The sequence below is a fragment of the Schistocerca serialis genome, chromosome 8 (genome assembly GCF_023864345.2).
Source record: "Schistocerca serialis cubense isolate TAMUIC-IGC-003099 chromosome 8, iqSchSeri2.2, whole genome shotgun sequence".
Lineage (NCBI taxonomy): Eukaryota > Metazoa > Arthropoda > Insecta > Orthoptera > Acrididae > Schistocerca > Schistocerca serialis.
In genome coordinates, this window is record NC_064645.1 from 376,078,179 (window position 1) to 376,096,372 (window position 18,194).

Below are 18,194 nucleotides of genomic sequence, written 5' to 3' on the forward strand. Positions count from 1 at the left end.
GCCACGACCCTCTGATTACCGGCCTGCATTCTTTCTGATTCACCATAGGCTGCCTGTAAAATTTGTTCAAATAAATGGCTGACGCCTCGGCCGAGCAGCGCCAGACACACTACTTGCTCTGGGTCATCTGGAAGTTCCACTTCTGTCACTTGCATTTCTGACCAGGCCCTGCATATACCCCAGGATTGGATGACAAGTAGGCCTAGTATCATTGTCAGCAGAATTTACTTTGCAGTTCGTCCACATGTTCTAGCGCTCCCTGTAGACTTCCTCTTAAACAGCTAGTGCCCGTATTTCGAAGGTGCTAGTGTCATCTACGAACGGTTTTAGCTGTAAGATTTGTAGTGGCATAGTCTATGAACACGACACTACCCTTTCGCTTGCACCTGTGAAAACGGAGAACACGAACCTCGTTTCTTGCTGTGTTAACCTATTGCAACTCGACGCACATTGGTTAATGAAAGATTGAGCTATCTGTACAACAGAGATTCCTATAGCCAACTACATAGTCTAACAACTTACAACTGGCGCCAGGAGGGGTAGGGGAGTTCATGTAGAAGATATTGCCTCGTGAAATACGATTTCGCTTTTTGAAACACCTTTTATTACCTAGGTACTTAGCCTGTCAGCATCTCATGACTTCGTTATTTGTCTTAAAGTAAGACAAGTCTACCAACACAATATCAGTTGGCCAACTATCAGTTCATTAAGTGGCAGAGTTGGTACATTTTATCCCTCTCGCAACTATATTTCTAATTCTGACTACTAAGGAGCAATCTTCAAGCCATGAGGGGCAACTATCTCTGAAGCTGACATAACTGGTAATGGATCCTTTGTTAAACTGATTTAATCACTTCAGTAATTTGGGCCATATGGCCACTGTCACATTCGACAATATTCCTGGGTGCATTAAGTATTCCCAACCTGTCGTCATATGAGGATATGTCCATGATTATCAGATATCGTCGTTTTGATGTCTAAGGTGTTAGTGTGGGGATGCATAATGTTGCTTGGGCGTACTGACTTTCAAATTTGTCAACGCGACATACTCACCTGTGAACGTTATTGTGACACTGAGCTCCTTCCCCATGTGCGTCTTTTGAAGTTTGCTTTAGGAGTTGCACACAGTTTTATGGATGACATTGCGCGAATGAATCGAACAACGCAGTTGGTGGAGCTTTCGAAACCAGAGGATATTCGGCATGTGGATTGGCCTACCAGTTCGCTGTACTTGGATCCCATTTAGCACGTATGGAATGCGTTGAGACGTCTTGCCTCATTTCCTCTTGCACCAACGGTGATCCAACAGTGGTCTACCAAGACAGTGGAGGTGTGGTACGCCCCACCACAAGAACACTTCACAAACCTTGTGGCCAGCATGGGAGCACTTTACAAAAACGCACTGGTGTCCGTGGTGATCAGAAGCTCTATGGAGAACCGTGTCCCGCCTTTTGTAATATACAGGGGACTATCATCCACCGCGGTGACTTCAATGCCGTAATTGTTTTTGCACAAAGGGGTCATTTCTGTTCGTCCCATTGCGTATTACTTTCGACTACTTTCTGTACTTTACTTTACTGTAGTGTGGCAGTTTTTCTGTGTATGGTCCGTGCTTCATCGAGGTATCTGACTTGGCGCTGATACACCATGCAAACATTGCTTTCGTCCTTACGTTCTTCATACCAGTCTACCCACATGAAATTAGGAAGTTAAATCAAACTTATTCCCACGAAGTTAAGAGATTAAATTATACTTAATAAGGTCATAATCTGAAGCACAAAAATTCTGCTTATGATCAACACATTTTCAATCATCGACCACTGATGTAGGAACACTGAATAAGAATAGATATAACTTCACAATTAGTTGTTACAAGGCAGATAATGGGAAGGAAGGGTTTCTAGTTATATCAGGAAGGGATACAAATAAACATGTTGCTCTGAGTGGCATTTCGAAAATTTGCTGCAGAAATATAAATCCATGGGCAGGTAATAGCTGCGATGTGTAGCTATACGGAACGATATCTTTTCTTTGCCATGAAGAACATTGATTATTTTATACATATGTTCATTTCCAAATAGAGGAGGTGATGTTGCGCGATTATTTTACTTTACTCTTTTAGTAAATTTCAGTTTAAGAGCAGTACTATATACCCTAACATCCTCATACAAATTCATTCTTCTTAAATAACTTGAAACAGTATTTAAAGACATATGTATCACTACTGTTAATAATATTTTAACACATTAATTCAGACCGGAAGTGAAATGAATTGCTTATAGTTTATGTATCCACATATCAACACACTCAACTGCCTAGATGGTCAGAGTGCATGACAGAAATAATAAGAAGTGCTGAACAAAAATGATAAGAAGTGATGACTCAGTCTACAATCAACAAATTATAAATTAATACCTCAACTATTAATATCCCTCGCAGATTATATTAATTTGTAGACCACCTTATCCCACTCTCCGCCTAGTGAGATGTTAGAGGAAAGTGCTTACTGCTTTGAGGACTGACTTCCATAAAAATTAAATACATTTAACTTGGACTATGCTGCATTCTACCAGTGCAGTCAGCTGGTAACAAATTATCTTATCTGAAATTCTGCTGGTACAGATTTGCCTGACAGAAACGAGAAATTTTACAAACTACAATTACATTCTTCCAAAGTAAGAAAAAGTATTTTAATGTCTTTCTAAGAACAAATGCATTGTAGAAGAATGTTCAGCTATGTTTTTAACGGAGAAGAGGACCAAATGTGCTTCGATAAGGAAATTGTAGCTTTCTTCCCAACAGCGATTCACAAATATGTTCCTTTAAATCCAAGCCGAGATTAACAGCAAAGAAACTCTGTGATGGCTTATTGATGTGCAATAGTTTCTTAACTTTGAACAACGTTGTTATCCTTTGCGAAGTTTCATCAATTCCGATGAACTAACTGCCTGCAGTCGAGCAGTTCCGAGTAGACCTGTTTTTGTATCCTGCCAGTAACCATCATCACGACCAAAAAACAAAACAAAACAAAACCTGACACATGCTACAAAATCATATTCTTTACTAAATAGCTGTGATTGCCATCAAAGTAAGATATACACAAACGTAAAAAGCATTTTAGGCAGTAATTGCCGGTAGCCTCTTCGTTTTTAAAATGAAATGTAGTGAGAATTTGGTCTCCCCAATAAAATGGCCTTGGGGGCAGAAACGTGTTGTGGTTCTAAATAAACAGAAAAGTACAACAGGTGCAGAAATTTTCTTCAAAATCATAATTTGATTAACTAGGACCTCCATGAAGACAGTAATAATTGTGCCTCAGTGGATGATCTAGAATTTAACATGACAGCAATTTTAAAGCTCTCTGATACAGTTTTGTGTTTATTACTATCCAAGATGGGTTTTGGGTTTAACAACTTCAAGTCTAGCTATAACAGAACTTCCTTTTATTTATTTTTTTTCAAAACACACCATACATATTACGACCGAGGAACATATGTCCTTGCAACATAGGCATATGCAGCAGGGCAAAAGCAACATTTGCCCCTTCCTTGCCCCTTCCTTACCAAGGAATCAGCGTAATTTGTATTGAACGGCGTCTTTTTATTGACAATAGAATGCTCTAGAATTTCGAACAACAGTTTGCATATTAACATTCCTTTGCGTGATTGGAAAAACTGGGACTTTAGCAGTGAACAGCCATCTCGCGATTCTTTTTTTTTTTTTTTTTTTACATCTTTCACTGCAAATTATGCTAATTCCTTGGCCAGGTGGCAGTTCCACTGTTGTTTTTCAATCAAGCTGGATGCGAGGCATTATAGAAGAGTGCTGAGGTAGTATCCTCAATCTTGTCTCCCTTTCTTCCTCGCCCAGCCCTTTCTGTACTTCAGGAAGGAACCATACCAACATATGGGTGCGAAGATCCCTAGCACAACATAAACATGGCTGCAGTGTGCACATGCCCATCAACTGGTCCCAACTTCATCAAAACATCGTGTCCCCATTCTACACAACTTATTCTCGACAGTAGTTAATCGTTATATGTGGACAAAGAAGACTCGTGATGGCTTACTGATTCTACCCTCAGTCTAACGTTGTAAAACGATTGCAGTAGACTCTAAAGAACAAAGGCTTCATTGTATAATTGCCACGTCTCCAACCATGTGTACAGATGACAAAATTGCATAAAGGCGTCCTTGCTTTATCTACAAGCCCAAGTCCTCCAATCGAAAAAGAAAATCCCTTCTACGCATTGGAACACAAGAAAAATAAACAGTAGAATTTCCTCTGCTGGAGTTGGTAGGAAATGCCTATGCTGGAAGACCATATGTTCCTCGGTCGTGCTTTACACACCACAACATGACGTCATAGATGTACGAATTCAACAGTCGAGTTGACACAGCAGCACAATAACGTGACAAACTGCAGCAACTGAGACTGTCTTGATTCGGTCCATGGTTGCAAAAAGTCGAGTCCGCCGACCTCTTTCAGGGTCGTTTAGGAATATTTCTCACATTCATCTAGTCTGTCACAAACTCTAGGCTGTGGTATACATACCCAAGTCAAAGCATGTAGTTCTCCGAATCATTCTTTTTCATTTATGCCAGTCAGTGTCAAATAATAAAAACGTGAAAGAGACTAAATTAATTCATTAACGAGGGAAAATGCGCTTGATAAGTAAATAAAGCGTTATACAAGACATAAAATGCATTACGTCTTTTTTCTAAGTTTTCAGACTGTTCCTCCACTTCGAAAAATATGATATCCAACACAACATTCTCAATGGTTACGAAATTTTTCTGTTTCAGGTGAATAATTTCCGTTGAAACACGTATGTATTCAGCGATGGCGAGGCATGACAGAATCTCTTACCAGAGAGTTATTTATCGTTGCTAGTCTGCGCTTGACCGCGCGAGTGTTCAGTTGCGAGCCGGCAGAGCGAGTAGACAGTTGCGTGTAGCGAGTCGGCATGGACAGTAGTTGTGTGTGAGACATGGTTCTCTGGTCACGGTTCTGGACGAGGAATATTGTTATCGAAGGTAATGAAGCAGCATTGCGCTCAGCTAATAACATATGTTAATTGTAACTAATTTGTTCAAGAATTGCCCCAATAATAATTTTCTTTTAAAGTAACGGTTTTAAACAAAAAGATTCATTTCAAGTTAAATAATATTTCCTATGCATTCCCTCCAAGAATCAAAATTAGTCATGGGCCAGCATTGCACGGAGCTGTGCCGAAAAATAATAGCAGATATAGATGCAGTTCACTGAGGTAAGAATTTTGGTTTTTTTTTGTGTTCAGGTTTAATTATTGCACAGGGCCGAAGGTCAGCGCAGCTGTCCTTATAAAATTTATCAGGTTCATCTTAACGTTAATTTTGTGGGGACTTAACATTTTTGTACATTTTTATTATCATTGAGTTTTATTACTGTGGGGAGTTTACATTTGGGCCATTATTATTCTTTAGTTTTGCAAGGAGGTTACGCTTAGCTCATTTTTGTTATTCAGTTTTGTGGGAAAACAACATTTCACATAACATTGACTTTCATATTCTTGCTGGGAGGTTACGATTTTACTAATGTTGACAAACATAAAAATTGCGGGGAGGTTACACTTGGCGACATCCAGACCAGGATTGTATTTCGTTGAGAATCTTCTGATAAGTAGCCAGATATCTGCTCTTCTTTAATAAAATATAATTAGCATTTAGCGCAACGCTTTTACTAATTTTGTGACTTTCTCCCACAGGTCATCGGCAATTTGTTGCTCTTTGTTGTATTTATGTTTGTTGCATTTTGTATTGTCTTTGTCTCATTTGTGAATAATTGTGACTAGTGTAAAAATGCCGCGAAAGACTATTAATAGTGCATTGCGAGGTATAATGAGTGAAATAACCGAATTAAACAACTTGACCAATAGTAATAGTGACACGCAATGTAATGATGACAATCCTCCATTTAGTGACAATCAGTGTGTACCGACCACCAATGTTGATTTTTATCTTATTGATGAACAGATAAATTCAATTGCGTCGTCTGTTAATTTAACGACAATTGATGACGCGTGGCCTTCTGTTGTAGTGAGCGCTGCCCAGCTTAACACAACCGGTTTGCAAAATTCACGTAACGAACAGACGAATTTTTGTAATAAAAATGAACAGGATACTCAAAGTAGGACAGATTTATTTAATTCCGATTTAGTGACCAATAGTGCACATCCGATTGGCAAACATTTTCAAGAATCACGGAATATCCAAATGGATACACAAAACGTGACAATTGCAGCTACACCATCAAACAGCACAGACAATAGAAATACTATTTTTGGCTCGGATCAAATGATGGCATTATTGCAACAAATTCTTGAATCAAACAAACAAAATAGTGAAGATAACAAACAAGTTAAGGAAAGTTTAAAAAAACTTAATGAAATTAATGAAAGACAAGCCAACAATCTCAAACAACTTAGTGAAGATTTCAAACAATAGCTTAATGAAAATAACGAAAATCTCAAACAACAGCTTAATGAAAATAACGAAAATCTCAAACAACAGCTCAATGAAAAGTTAGACAACAATTCCAGACAGCTTAGTGAACAGATTAAAGCCGTTGCCACGCAGTGTCATGATACTAAAGAACAGTTATGCGAGGAAATTGAGACGTGCGCTAGGAAAAGTAGTGAAGAAATTAGGTCTGTTGCTCAAGAATTAAGGGATTTGCAAACAGCTGCAACAGAATCACTCAGAGACGAAATTAGTACAGTCGGTAAACAATGCTCTGACAAAGCTACACAATCACGCGATGAGTTTAAACTAATGACAGCAGAACTTTCGCGCGCAATGGATGGAAAGATAGACGCGAAATTCGACCAACAGAACACTCAAATTGACGAACGTTTTAATCAACACCTACAAAACAGTGATACGCGTTTCCGTAAATTTATACAGGATCAGAATAAAGTAAAACGACAAGTAACGGAAACAATTACAGCACAGAGACAAGAAGACAAACGTAAATTGATCGCAAAAGCAAAAACATACGTAGACAATAATATTGCTACAGTATCCGAAGAACAGTTGAACACGGAATTACGTGATGAAATTTCCGATCTTAAATCAATCAGATACACACACAGCAGATATTCGGACAGTGACAGACAGATTCGAACAATTGGAACTAACACAGGATTCCAATGTCATCAAAGCTGACGTAAAAAAGTTGAATGAAACCACACGTAAATTACAAAAACCGATTAATGCTTCTGACAGTAAAAACGATGATCAGGTAAAAATACTGACTGAAAAATATGATGATTTGGCCAGTCGTATTAACGTTATAGAAAGTAATAATGACAGCAAATCAGACGATAATGCACCAGTTTCATTTAATCAAACATCTGAATTCCAAAATCTACAACAGACAATCAATGAGATCGATTCATCTAATAATACATTACGTAGAAAGTTGTCAAGCTTACAGCAAGAAGTAACAGAGATAAAAAATATTTCAGTTAATAACACATCACAGCAGACGCCACTTCGCGAATATTTGTCAGACTCACGCAGCGCGTATAATTTGGGTAATCTACAGAGAGTATGTGACTCAGATTCCGAACACACACAGACAAATAGATTCTCTTACAATCCTGAACCTGTTCCATCATACAGAGACGATAATTTTGATTACAAACATTTTCTGTCAGTGAGAAAATTTAAAGTGTTTAATAATGACAGAACACAGATTCACCCACTGAATTGGATACAACAATTTAGCTTTTCTTTTCCACCGACTTGGCCCGTAACGCATAAACTTGAATTTATTTGCAGTTTTTTGGAAGGCAAACCGGCAACTCATATGAGACCGATCGCGAGGCAATGCTATTCGGTAGAAGAGTTTCAGAATGCTTTTCTGTCAGCGTATTGGTTGAAGACGACACAGCGTGGAATTAAAGATCAAATAATTAGTTTACCAAATTATGAGAACACAAATTTTCCCAGTGTCACGCAATTTTTTGAGCATATGGTACAACAAAACCAGTACCCAAGTGAACCTTACAGTGAATCTGCACTTATTCAGTTATGTATTTCTAAATTACCACGGTCATTAAGAGTGTCACTTTTAACGGGCCAGCAGAAGGAAAACATTTCGGCATTCAGAGATCTGTTACAGCTTTTGGAAGTACAGCAATCGGATTATTCTTTTATTAACAAAAATTTTTCTTATAATAACCAAGGTCAACAAACGTACAGCAATTACGATCAGCCACGTAATTTCAATAGCAAAGGTAACAGACGCTTTAGGAAAGACAACCACCAGAACTTTAATAGCAGACAAAATTTTGATTATCAGTATCGACAGAATTATCAGCAAGAAGAAACACATTTTAGTAACAATAGACGTTTTTCTCCGCAACAACATCAAAGGCAGCCGGTTAGCATACCTAACCAACAATGCAGTGTGCAAGGTCAGGCAGGGTTTAATGTTTCGCCGCGTGCACGTATAGTCTCAGCTCCAACAAATAGTAACGCACGGCAGCAAGGAAATAACTACGTGCAGCAAACACAGTACTTCAATTCCTATCGCAATGCACCGTATAGGAATGACTATCACGACAGACGTAAAAACAATGAGCACAATTATCAGCGTACGTATAATAACAGTCGGTCTTACGAGCAGCAAAATGATCAGCAACAACATATTCTCATGAATGAACCCGACAGTAGGTATCATCCAGAACGTAATACGTCTGGAAGAAATAACAGAACAGTTCAAATAGTCGAAATGCCACAACATCCTCCAGAAAATAATAACACGTCACTGACTAGATACGGTACAGTTCGCATCTTCCAGTAACACAAGCATTACTTTTGACACGCAGAATGTTGTTCACGAAAATGTAATTACTTTTGACGACATCAGAGACACTCTTTTGCAGGAAAGACCAGTTGTTCAGAAAACCATTTCACACCCTGTCATCGAAATTAAAATTGGTTCATCGAAATTTTCAGCAGTAATCGATTCCGGATCACCTACGTCAGTAATAAATGAAGAAACTTTCAACGAGTGTAACAAAGAGAATACCCATCCTACATTACCATTAGGCAAAACGAAAGTGAAAGGAGCAGTATCGAGTAAAGGAGTAGATGTTAAATTACAGACGCATTTATCATTTTGTATTGCAGGTCATACTTTTCACTCAAGTTTTTGGATTGTTCCTTTATTGACAACAGACTTTATTTTAGGTACTAATTTTCTGGTATAACACGACGCAGTTACTGACTTTCAAAATTCCTATTTAATGTTGAAGGATGAAAATGTACAATTGGCTTTAGAATTTCAGCACTCATTATCTGCAGAAGAACAAACAATTTATTGTACAGAGGTCATTTCCGTATTACGTGGGATAGACTGTAATTCCACATTGTTCACGGATACGTACGTACATAACTATAATACTCCAGACGAAGCTGACTACGACGTAATGCAGATGATTTCTGATAAAGTTAAACAAAGCGGTGCAAATACAGACGACGAACGCACGCAACTACACAAAATTATTTTACAGCAAGCTCCAGTTTTCGACAACATTCCTGGTACTACGTCCGGTTTTATGTATGAATTTCAAGTCAAACAGCATGATACATTTAAAGCCAAGCATTATCCCATTCCATATATCCACCGAGAACAAGTTAAGAAAGAACTGCAGGATATGCTTGACCAAGGAAATATTGAACCGGCAGTTAGTCCGTACATAAACCCGCTACGTATTGTTAAGAAAAAAGATGGTTCACTTCGCCTCGTACATGATTCACGTCACATCAATGACATAATTATTAATGAAACAGATCGCCCACAGACACTAGAAGAACTTATACAGAAATTTCATGGTACTGCTATTTATTCCACGTTAGATTTGAAATCGGGATTTTGGCAAATTCAGCTCCATCCGAACTGCAGAAAGTACACAGCATTTCTCTGTTTTGGCTACTTATCAATTTTGCAAATTACCATTCGGTTTAACTATTTCTTCTGCAGCTTTTATTCGCGGTTTGAATACAATACTTTCGACAGAACTTAAAGACCGAATCACGACGTACGTAGATGACATTCTTATTGCAGAAGCTAACTGGACTGAACACAATCTGATGCTAGAACAACTGTTGCAAACTTTTCATGCCCAAGGACTCACAGTTAATCTCAGTAAATCGCATTTTGGTAAAACTTCTATAAAATTTCTTGGACACGTAATTTCAGCAGAAGGCATTGCGCCTGATCCGGAAAAACTTCAAGCTCTACGTGACATTACTGTTCCTACAACGAAGAAACAATTACGCAGCTTTTTGGGATTAATTAACTTTTTTCGTAAATTTATTCATCACTCTGCTTTAGACACACCTAGATTATGCCAATTGACAGGTAAAATCACTGTTTGGTCCTGGGATAAGCAAGCACATTCTGAATTTATGAACCTGAAACATGCTTTGTTGAATGCTCCACTTTTATCGCACCCAGATCTTACCAAAAATTTTTCCATTGCCATCGACAGTTCTAACACCGCTTTAGGAGTACATATTTTCCAGGAAATTGAAGAAGATGGTTCTACAATAATTAAAAACGTCGCATTTGCAAGTCGCATTCTGTCACCTGCTGAACGAAATTATTCCGTTACAGAACTGGAAACATTATGTGTTGTTTGGGCTTTTACGAGATTTCGACATTTTCCTTATGGAAGACATACCACCGTCTACATAGACCACAGGGCGATACAATTTTTACTTTCGGCTAAATTCACTCACGACAGATTAAGCAGATGGAAGCTTTATTTACAGGAATTTAATTTCACAATTGTTCACATTCCTGGCACACAAAATGTTGTAGCAGACGCACTATCCAGTTCTCTCAGCAACAATCAGCAAGACATCGCTACCAACTTCTGTAAAGCAAATTTCAGCGTGATGTACATTCAACAAGTTGCATTTGAAAATTTTATTTCGTAGTCATTACAGGACAGCACAAGACCAGAATAAAGACAACGTGTGGAAAGAGATTAAACACCTCTGGCAAGATAGGAATAATGTTACGATTAGAAACCATTACACTGTCCGCAATGACATTCAATTTCGCCGCTCTCATCCTGACAGCAACAGTTGGTTATTATGCATTCCTGACGAGCTGGTTAACAAATTGATCTGGTATGCTCATGTAAGTTACGCACATTACGGAGCCAGAAAATGTTTTCTTATACTGAGACAGAACTGTTAATTTTCGAACATGGAGAAACGTATACGACGAGCTTTAGCGTCATGTAAAATTTGCCAGAAAGCTAAGTCAGACACAACTTCACATATTCCTCCATTATATCCCATTGTACCTGTTAAATTAAGACACATGGCTGCTGTAGACATTTTTGGTCCGATTCCCAGAACTAATAGAGGTTTTTGCTACATCTTTGTCGCTGTTGAACTCACTTCAAAATTTGTTACCTTCACTCCGTTACGCAAAGCTACTGCTAAAACTGTTTCGAAAGCATTTGTAAAATATTTTCTATTTCATGTAAGGCATGTGATGAAAGTAATTTCCGACAATGGATCACAATTTCGTTCTGCTATATGGACACGTATGTTACGAGCTAGAAACATTTCTCCGATCTATATATCCAGGTACCATGCTTCTTCGAACCCTTGTGAACGATTAATGAAAGAAATTGGTAAACTGTGTAGAATATACTGCCATAAAAGACATATTGATTGGGACACACACATACTCTCATTCCAGGATGTAATTAATTCCATACCAAATGAATCCATTATGCTATCTCCGTCTGTTATACTGAAAAATGTTGAACCACCTAACAAAATTAAAGAATTAGTAACATTTCCTACATCTCGTCGACTAAGACACCATGAAATAATTGACATTGCGCTGAACAACATCAAACGTGCCGCAGAGCGCCGGAGAAGACAACAAAAACAGGTTTGTACACGTCGTGACTTTCACATTGGACAGAAGATATTAGTATGTGCAGACCATTTATCCAATAAAGGAAAAGGTAGGTGCAGTAAATTTGAACTTCTATACGCAGGTCCATATCGGATTCGCAGCATTCCTCACCCCGATGTTGTACACGTCGAAACTTTGAGAACCAGAAAATCGAAAGAAAACCACCATTGGTCAAACATCAAACCTTTTATTGAATGAAGATACTTTATGATTTAACATGCTATAATGCCATCTGCAAATTTTATGATCACTTATGCAATTATATTCACATGACTACTTACTGATGATTCTCGTATTTTTTCTTGGCAAGTGCCCGGCAAGGTAAGGTTAGCAGGTCCCTTTTCTTGTCGTTACACATCAGACCGTGCATATTTTTCCAGATGAATTTACACATTTTATGACCAATTATGCAATTATATTTATGTGATTACTTACTGATGACTGTCGTATTTTTCTTGGCAAGTGCCCGGCAAGGTAAGGTTAGCAGGTCGCTCTTCTTGTCGTTACATATCAGACTGTGCACATTTTTCCAGATAAAATTACGTAAGGTGACATTTCTTGTCACCATTTTTTAATATGTATGTACGATTGTTTCATGTTTTGTTTGTATGCACTATGAAATAGTTAAGATATAACACACACCAGTTGACTTTGACATTTTGCCTTGTGATATCTCAACATCGCGACTGTTTTACATTTTTTGCTGCTTCATTGTGATATTCTGTGTACATTTATGCATTTGAACACTGTCTGTTTTTTTTCACATATTGCGTTTTCTGTCATGTTATGCTGTATGCTTGTATGTTACCATAAACCAATCATTATTTAGTGAGTATATGATGTAAATGCAAGACATTAATCTTTGTTCATCAATTTCAGAGAGAAATGATGCGTAAAAGAAATAAATTAAACAGAAATGGGGATTTCACCTTCGGAATGAACGAAATAAGATGCAAACCTCGTGATGAAGAGTAAATGGATCGGGATTAACAAGCATTAACAAGAATATACTATACACATCGTAGAATAGCAGTCTTAACTAATTTTTTCTTTCAGAATACAAGGCGATTGATGCAGGCTGTCTGACAGAACTACACATCTTAGTTTTAGTGATGAAATATGGTAGAAATAAGGAATAGTTGTATAATGAATAATGAAGTGACTTTTTGCAGATGATAATGAATACTGATGAATAATGATGAAGAATATGCTACTATGGATAATGAAGTTTTTCTTTACAGGTGATGATAATAATGGAGTTATGATAATATGGATAATGAAGTTTTTTCTTTACAGATGAGGATAATGTGGAAGTTATGTATTTATGCTATGTAGGTATTTAAGTATTTGTTGCAGTTCGTTTTGACAGTATGTATTATATTGCATAGTAGGATGAATGAAGGTTTTGGAAGGGACAGCTATGGAACACATTTTTATACACATTTCACTGCCTGTTAATTCGAGGTCACTACTTTTCAGCATAAAATGCGTTTCTTCATTCAGATTAATAATCCATTTTTTGTATATTTTTTTTGCATGAGAAATTATTTATGAAATTAATGTGCTATAAGCAGTTGTTCATTAAGTCTATGTCATTTATGAATGTGATCACATATACTCTACTTGTTTCATAACCTTGCTACAGCTGACTCATGACGAATGATGTTACACATTTTCATTTACAGCACCAACCCAAAAGCAATTTTTTCTTTCCCCTGTAATTACCCAACGCAATGCACTGCTAGCAAATAATAAAAAAATACAATAATACTTTGTAATTAGGAAATGAGTGTCTATTTTCTCTGTAAATCATTATATGAATATTATTATGTAATGACTTCTGATGATTTGTTATTAGGAAATGAGTACCAATGTTCTCTGTAAAACACCACATTAATACTTCTGATGATTTATAATTAGGAAATGAGTACCAATGTTCTCTGTAAAAAGCCACATAAATATTATGACTTCTGATGACTTGTAATAAGGATTTGAGTGCCAATGTTCTCTGTAAAACACCATATGAATATTATGACTACTGATGATTTATAATTAGGCAATGAGTGCCAATTTTCTGTGTAAAACGCCAATTTATGAACATTATTCTGTAATACTACATACATGGTACAGAAATGTTCAATAAATGGGCAATGAATGCGGGAAACTACTAATGTAATTCTCAGTGAAGACTAGTATGTGACTTACTGTCCTTCACCTTCTGGCCTAACTACCCTGAAATACTGCAATGTCCGTTTATCCTGTATATCCTCTTGATCATGGAGCACTATATTTGGTTTTTGCACTAATTCTACGTTGGTGTACCGTACAAGAACGTGGTGTTGACACGACATGCCGTCCACCACCTTGAGCGATGGAGACGTTATTATGGTCCCACTGTTTGGTGTACCTAATGTACTGCTAAAATGATAACATGGAATATTTCTACGACATTTCAGTGTCTTGGCTACGCTGATAAATACTTCTGGGAAAAGAACTTCAGGTTATTTCACTTGGTGTTGTGCTACAGTAGAAAGATATGGACTTTCAGTGCAGCTGTGTGCAACCTAAAGTGCTACAACCATGATGCAATCCTTCCCTTTCCTATCCTAATTCTTGTAACATAGTGAAAATCATTTTTTTGCTAATATGATTTGTATTCATGACCAATACATTTTTTTTTGATTTGCTGACATATTCAGAATTATAGTGCCTGTGCAATTTTGTCATTTTTCTAACATGATTCTACTCATTGTATGTACATTTTTTTTCATTTGCTGATATGTTCTGAACTACAGTGCATGTGCACTTATGTCATTTGGTTATATGTTTTGTACTCACATTTTGTTATTGCCTAATATGTTTTGTACTCGGTGCATGTGCACCATATTTACTTCATGTTCTACATCTGTTTGTAAAGTTAATCAGTTAAGAAAAAATTTGTTGCTCGTGGCAAGTCCAAATGACTCACCATCGTTGCCAAATTTTTGCCCCCCGCAGTGGAGGGTTATGAAACACGTATGTATTCAGCGATGGCGAGGCATGACAGAATTTCTGTCCAGAGAGTTATTTACCGTTGCTAGTCTGCGCTTGACCGCGCGAGTGTTCAGTTGCGAGCCGGCAGAGCGAGTAGACAGTTGCGTGTAGCGATTCGGCATGAACAGTAGTTGTGTGTGAGGAGTCGGCGGGCGTCGACATGGGTCTCTGGTCACGGTTCTGGACGAGGTATATTGTTATCGAAGGTAATGAAGCAGCATTGCGCTCAGCTAATAACATATGTTAATTGTAATAAATTTGTTCGAGAATTGCCCCAATAATAATTTTCTTTTAAAGTAACTGTTTTAAACAAAAAGATTCATTTCAAGTTAAATAATATTTCCTATGCATTCCCTCCAAGAATCAAAATTAAACATGGGCCAGCATTGCACGGAGCTGTGCCGAAAAATAAGAGCAGATATAGATGCAGTTTACTGAGGTAAGAATTTTGGTTTTTTTGTGTTCAGGTTTAATTATTGCACAGGGCCGAAGGTCAGCGCAGCTGTCCTTATAAAATTTATCAGGTTCATCTTAACGTTAATTTTGTAGGGACTTAACATTTTTGCACATTTTTATTATCATTGAGTTTTATTACTGTGGGGAGTTTACATTTGGGCCATTATTAATCTTTAGTTTTGCGAGGAGGTTACGCTTAGCTCACTTTTATTATTCAGTTTTGTGGGAAGACAACATTTCACTTAACATTGACTTTCATATTTTTGCTGGTAGGTTACGATTTTACTAATGTTGACAAACATAAAAATTGCGGGGAGGTTACACCGTTTCATATCACATTATGTGGGTATAGGTAATTGGTGTCTAGCTTTACTTCATAACTCGTTGCATATGCTAAATTAAATAATATGAGGATAAAATTTTAGACATCTAAATCACTAGGGCGGCATTAATATTGACAACATAAAAATATGTTGACATGTGGAATAATCGGGTCTACTGCCGGATGATTGTGTCGCTCAGGCACAATATTTCGGCCACGTAACTCGTTGCCCTCTTCAGGTGCTACCTGAGACTGCCGTAGTGGAGGATCCTGTCCAGTATTTATACCCAGAGGGCGCTGGGTTCCAACACCTCAGGAGCAGCGCCAAGCGGGCGCAGACCACGAACGGAACGCCAAACGCGGGTCCGGACCCAGACAGCTGCCACGACCACAGATGGTGGACGAGCCGGGCGCGGAAATCCGTGGGAGCACCAGGGAGTGGCCAAAATCTCAGGAGTAGCACCTGGCGGGCGCGGACCGCGAACGGAACGCGCGACATAGGACAAGCATCAGAGAGCTGCCACAGATGGCGACCAAGTCGGGCGCGGACGTCCGAGGAAGCACCAGGGAAGAGACAACACATTACAAGCAGCGCCAGGCGGGTGTGGACGGCGAAGAGAGCAACCAGTGCCCTTTGGGCATAAATACTGGACAAGATCCTCCAGTACGGCAGTCTCAGGTAGCACCTCAAGAAGGCAACGAGTTACGTGGCCGAAATATTGTGCCAGAGCGACATAAACATCCGGCTGTAGACCCGATTATTCCACATGTCAACATCTCGCCGGGAAAGCCTGAAGAGTTATATAAAAATATGTTCTTTGCACATTCGTTTGAATGTGAGTACGTTTTGGATATCAAGGCAAGCTAACTTAAAAATACTTCCTGGGTAACTAGCTATCGTTTGAAGTACAATATATTCTGAGTAGTTTTTTAACCTATTTAGTTCCTTGAGAACGACATATTCTCCAAATCACCAAATCAATTACAAAAGAAATGGCAGGCTGGTGGTGAGCCACAAAGGCCTTTACTCAGAAGGTGTTATCCATGTATGGACTGGGCTTGCAACATACTCGTGTTAAATGTTTCTTTGTTTTCTCTTTTCGCCTATTGTTTGGAGGCATAATAGCAGTTTCGGAGTACACCTCATCACGAGAAGTTGACGTTACGTAATCAGTCGATATATCTCGTTTAGCACAGTTTACACATGTTAAAGTGTGTTATGGTCTATATCCCGCTAAAAAGTAATATTATGCTAAGGCATAAGTTTGAATTTCTTCACCTAGGTCAGTAAAAACTACCATGCACAAGTATTGTTTCTTGCACACACTATGTATATGTTGGTTACATCTCAATAGAGGAGAAACTGGAGTCTTGAGGGAGGAAGTATGGAAGACAGCAAAGGAACAGTTCTACAAAAAGGTAAGACCTAGCAGCAATCCTTAGATAATGCATAAGATATGAAATTTAATTAATGAAGCGAGCAAATTTAAAAATGCAGCAGGTTAAATGGAATACAAACTGATAGAGGGTAGAAAACTATAAAGAAAGAATGGGGGGATGAGGGGAAAGAAAAGGTGTAGATGCATGGCTGTGTGAACATAAATGCTGTGCACGTGTAAGACTTAAAGAAATCTTCAGAAGAAGTGTAGTAGCTGTATAGGTGTAAAATGCTCAGATGGCAAGTTAAAACTAAGGAATGAAGGGAAGGCCGAAATGCAGATCAATCTATAGAGTGGCCTTCTAAGAATTAGCAAGCTGAAAATAATATTAAGGGAGGGGATGTGGAAGTGGATGAAGATGAGATGAAGGACGCTATATTGCCATAATAAGTTGACAACACGCTAAGTAATTTAACACGATGCTTGATTTCTACACTAGGAAACATTCCATTAGAATTAATAAGACCTTTGGGAGAAAGAAACATAACTTAAGACTTCCACATGGTATGTGAAATACAGGCCGAATACCCTCTCACATCGACAGCAATGTAATAATCCCAACACCAAAGAAAGCAGGTGCTGACAGCTAGGAACATTACTGAAAGATCAGTTAAAAAAGTCGTGGTTTCAGAAGACCAATACGAAATACGTAATACTGAAACGAAATTCAGAAGCCAGCAATCAATTCGCATTCCAGAAAAATGTAGGAATACGTGATCAGTACTGACCTAACGCCTTATCTTAGATTATGAACAGAAGGAAGACAAACCTAAATTTATTGTGTATGCAGATTTGTAAGAAATATTTTGGACAATGTGAACCAGAAGACTTCCTTCAAAATTCTGAAGTTGCCGAGAGCGAAAATTTAATGAAACCAGACTGTATTATAGGAATACAAGAAGAAACATGGAAAAGGAAAAGTTCAAAGTAAATACATAAAAGCTTAA